The sequence below is a fragment of the Equus asinus genome, chromosome 17 (genome assembly GCF_041296235.1).
Source record: "Equus asinus isolate D_3611 breed Donkey chromosome 17, EquAss-T2T_v2, whole genome shotgun sequence".
Lineage (NCBI taxonomy): Eukaryota > Metazoa > Chordata > Mammalia > Perissodactyla > Equidae > Equus > Equus asinus.
This window is the reverse complement of record NC_091806.1, coordinates 18,993,261-18,998,615: the sequence shown is the minus strand read 5'-3', so window position 1 is coordinate 18,998,615 and position 5,355 is coordinate 18,993,261. Positions and strand designations below refer to the sequence as shown.

Here is a 5,355-nt window from a genome sequence, read left to right as displayed (position 1 = left end):
ACATCAAAGGGAATCAGGCAAAGACTGACTTTAGGAATGAGTAATGATAAAAGAAGAAGACAAATCCTTCTAACCATAAGAATCGGAGGCAGGAAAGGACGTATGAAAATCCATCCAAAGTGACAGTGCATGGACCAAATTCACTTAAAAATGTATAGGTTTGTTTGATCCAAAATTGTTATTTAACATAAAGTTTAACAAATGGATCAGTTATCAACATATTCAAATCATTAAAATTCATATAAAATATGAATGCCTGATTCCTTTGAAACCTGGATATGTTGCAAATTTGGACATTCAATTCCCATAAGGCAGCAACAGACCAGAGCTGAGTCATGGCAGACCTTTATAGGGGGCAGGGTTTTATCCCTCTCAAGGGGTTGCAAATGTCTTAAATGTCTGTGCACAATTTGGCTTTTGTCATTTGTTTCATATTTCTGGCCACTGTAGGCATATGAGATTGAGATCTCTGCATTAGACATTCAGTAAAGTATATAGTAATAGCATTACAAAAGGTGGCTTTGGGGCCTGCCACGTGGAGCAGCGGTTAAGTTCACACATTCCTCATTTTGGCAGCCCGGGGTTCACTGGTTCGGATCCCAGGTGCAGACATGGCACCACTTGGCAAAAGCCATGCTGTGGTAGGTGTCCCAGGTATAAAGTAGAGGAAGATGGGCACGGATGTTAGCTCAGGGCCAGTCTTCCTCAGCAAAAATAGAGGAGGATTGGCAGTAATTAGCTTAGGGCTAATCTTCCTCAAAAAAAAAAAAAGGTGGGCTTGTCTTATTCTTGAATTTAATGGAAATTAATTCAGGAATTTCTAATTCACTTAATTTTCTTCAGGTATCTGGAAACTATTCTTTCATCAAGTTAAAGAATTTCATTTTACTTTTAGCTTACTGTGTCTTAATTATAAGTCAGACTAAATTTTATCAAATCCCACTTTGGCATCTTGGAAATTATCTATTTACAAAACAATATAATTTAATTAACAGAAAATCCTAGTAACAGAAATCAATCAACCAAAGTTTATATCAGAAAGCCGAATATAGGGGCTGGCCTGGTGGTGTGGTGGTTGAGTTTATGCACTCTGCTTCAGTGGCCCTGGGGTTCAGTGGTTCAGATCCTGGCTGTGGACCTATGCACTGCTCACCAAGCTATGCTGTGGCAGCATCCCACATAGAAGAAGTAGAAGGACTTACAACTAGGATATACAGCTGTGTGCCAGGGATTCGGCGAGAAAAAAATTAAAAACAAAATATAAAAGAAGCAGAGTCTATAAAAAGTTTCCAGACCTTATTTGGTAAAATATATTTAATGAGAAATAGAAGGACTCTGTTTTATGGGAATTAATATTAGTCATCTATGCAAAATATGTGAGCAAACTTGCAGGTGACTTTAAATTATAGAATGACAAATTCCCAAAAGTATCTCATTAATATGATGCAAAGCAGAAAATTTAAGCTAGCATTACACTATTTCTTTGATTGACCCTTATCGAATTATTACACCTCACATATTACACAAATATAAATTCAAAGACCTCACTCCAAGGTTCTTCCTAATATTTGCATCTTATGATTATAATTAAATAAAGATTGTCTTAATGTTTTTCCAAAGGCCCAGGTAATCACACTATTATGGATTCTCTTTCTTCTTACTGATATATGGAAAAAAATAAAGAACTGTAGAGTTAAGAGGAGTATTTTACTCTGAAATATTTAAAAAGGGTATTGCGAAGTTTATTCTACAACTGAAAATTAAAGGACAAATAGAAGCAGGCTGCAAAAGCTTTTCACAACATGTTGCCCAAGGCCTCTATAGCACAGAAGCTAGAGTCCATCTACACTCAGAAAGAAGTTTTAACACTAGGTCATTTTTAAGTAGTAATAACACTCAGGTTCTTTGGGGATTCAGGAAGGGCTAGACAGATCACCATTACATGATCTGATCACTGTGTAAATTTCTGGTTCTGCTTCTGGCAACTCGCTGCTTAGATCATGTTCCACTCACTCTGATCTTTCATAATTCCTTGAAAATACCCGGGTAGTTTCTGTATTATAGTTTTATCTCTCATGAACCTCCATCCCTCTAATCCTGATATGGCTGTTTCTTTTCAATCATTCATGCCAGTTATTGGTGATCCTCATTATTAAACTAACCGATTAATATATTTCATCACTTTTCCTAAGAATATCGCAACAGAATTCAAAATCAGCTGAAATGTTACCTGCTAATAGAATCCTTCTCTGACTTTTCAACGTGATGTATCCTCTATGAAATAACCATAGCCTTGTATTTCCATTAACTCTGTTTTAATGATCACTCTCTGCTATTTTTTGTGCTGTTTTGTTTATTTTTAGTTACCTATTGATTGTCTCTTTTTTATCCCTAACCACCTGAATTTGGCTATTTGGAAAAAAAGATGCTTGCATTATAGTCATTCAAAAGATATTTATTGAAAACCTAATAGGTGCTGAGCATAAATAAAATAAAAACACTTCCCTCACAGATGTCCAGTCTAGAGAGAGATGGGAAGAATCAGAAATCAAATAATAATTATACAAAATAATTATACATTTGATCATTGTTGGTAAGAAAATGTAGGTATTGACATACCGAATAATGGCAGAAATGGAAGTCATTGAAGAGAGTTATGGAGGAAGGCTTTCTGAGGTAATGGCACATAGTCTCTTAATCTAGGACCAGAAGTTGGAGGGAAACAGCCCTGAAGAAGATGAGGGCTTGTTTTCAGAGAGAGAAAGGAAAAAGCACTGAGTTCAGAAAAGGCTTGCGTAGCTCTAAAGGCAGATGAAAAAGCCCAACATGGCTGATGAGCAGTGAGGGAGGAGGTGAAGTGCTCAAGATGTGGTTGGAGAGATAGAGGCAGTAGAAATATTAATCAGGGGATTCTAGGACAAGGCAAGAGTTTCTAAAGGCAATGGGAAGCCAAGGAAGGATATAAAGCACTAGACTATCATAATCCTTAGGTTGTAAATACCCTAACTCATAAATCAGATCTCTCTCTCTCTCTCTCTCTATATATATATATATATATATAAAATATATATATATAATATATATATAATGTTATTTTTTTTAAAGATTGGCATCTGACCTAACAACTGTTGCCAACCTTTTTTTTTTTAATTGCTTTTTCTCCCCCAATCCCGCCAGCACTTTGTTGTATATTTTAGTTGTGGGTCCTTCTAGTTGTGGCATGTGGGATGCCGCCTCAACATGGCCTGATGAGTGGTGCCATGTCCGCACCCAGGATCTGAACCGGTGAAACCCTGGGTGGCTGAAGCAGAGCGCACGAACTTAACCACATTGCCATGGGGCCATCCCCAGATTTATATTTTTAAGAGATCCTTCTGGCTGCTGTTGGAGAATGGGCAGTTTTATTTCTCATGTATTCCCTTTTAAATTTTGCTAGAAAAGAATATTTTATTTTTTTAATTGAGGTAAAAATGTTTTCCAAAACTTTTTATGGTAATTATGTTTGTGATGGATGCTAACTAGACTTATTATGGTGATCATTCTGCAATATATACAAATATCTAATGTTTATGTCTCACACTTGAAACTAATGTAATGTTATATGTCAATTACATCTCACACATTTCTGAGAGAATGACTTATTATGGGAAACACATGATGCTCTCAGTATGACAGCTGTTTGCCAACCAAAGTGCCTTGTTTCCTCGACAGTTTCCTCATGGCATTTTTTACGTCTGTGTTCCTCAGGGTGTAGATCAAAGGATTTAACATGGGTGCGATGATAGCATTAGACACATTCATTGCCTTGTCTATGGGGTGAGTAGCCATAGGTCTTACATACAAGAAAATGCATGGTGCAAAGAACAGCATGACCACTGTGAAGTGGGAGCCACAGGTGGAGAGAGCTTTGTGTTGCCCTTCAGAGCTGCAAGACTTCAGAGAGCAGAGGATGACCACGTAGGAGCTGATGAGGATAAGGAAGACAGTCATACACATCACCTCACTGTTGAGGATGACTAAGAGCCCCAGGATGTGGGTGTCCATGCAGGCCAGTTTCGGCAATGGAAACAAATCACATAGAAAGTGATCTATGATATTGGGACCACCGAAAGGTATTTGGTACACAAAGAGAAGCTGTATTACTGCGTGGGTAAATCTGCCCATGCAGGCCACTCCCAGCAACAGGCAGCACACCCGAGGGCTCATAATGGTCATGTAGTGTAGGGGTTTACAGATGGCCACATAGCGGTCATAGGCCATAACAGTGAGAAGGATGCTCTCCACACCACCAAAGAAATGCTCTGCAAAGAGCTGGGCCATTCAGCCTTCGAAGGAGATGATGGTGCTCTCAGAGAGTGAGTCTACAATCATCTTGGGGGCGATAACAGAAGAGAAGGCAGCATCCAACAGGGACAATGAAGTAAGGAAAAAATACATAGGTGATCTCAGACTCTCACTCATGATCATGGTTACTACAATGAGTAGGTTTCCCAAAACAGTGGACACATACATGATTAGAAATAAAACAGAGAACACTTTCTTCAGGTCCAGGTTCTCTGTAAAATCCAAAAGTATGAATTCTGTCACATTGTTTTGATTTCCCATTTATTGGGTGTTGATATTAGATTCAGCTGAGAGTTGGAAAACCTAAAAAAGCAACATATGATTTATAATTACTGATTATTTGGCTTCATATATTTCCAGGACCTCAGGGAAGTTTTGTTTATTTTTATTCATTTATTCATCATCCAAGCCATTGACTTTTTAGAGCATGCTAAATAAAGAACTAAAAAGATAAAGACCTCATGAATGCACAGTTTCCTCCAAGCCTTTCCGCCTCCCTTTTCAATGGTTCTTCCATGTGAAATAGGTTTTTCCTCCTCCTCCCTTTGATTGTTATCATTATTAGCCAACTTTTTTGAGCACCTGTCTTACCCAGTTGCTAGATAACCCTATGATTGACTTGATTTTACAGATGAAGGAACTGACTCTAATAGAGTTTAGGAAGCTTAACCAAGGTTGCATGGCTAGTGGATGGTGAAGCCAAAATGTGGACCATGTTTTCTGACTCAGGAATCAGCAGCATCAAGCACCAATATTGCTTCTCTAGTAATTATGCTGTGAGTTTATCAGTTACCAATCACTGAGCTAAGTAATATTACAATTATTATCCTGTTTTATGTCAAAACAATCTGAAGTGTATTTTTCTTGCTGTGTTCTTTTCCAAGCAATATGACAATTCTTATGTAATTTTGTGCTGTAATTCTAAATATTAAATGATCAAAATGCACCTAAAACTAGTGATTCTATAATTCCTGACTAATATGCCATTCAGTGATGAAGATTAGAAACCAT

At 37.6% G+C, this 5,355-nt stretch overlaps 1 pseudogene; it reads right to left on the bottom strand.

Annotated features, from left to right (window-relative positions):
- Positions 1–3,663: 3,663 nt before the first annotated feature.
- On the bottom strand, positions 3,664–4,605 carry LOC106825926 (olfactory receptor 4C6-like; annotated as a pseudogene).
- Between the last annotated feature and the right edge of the window lie 750 nt (positions 4,606–5,355).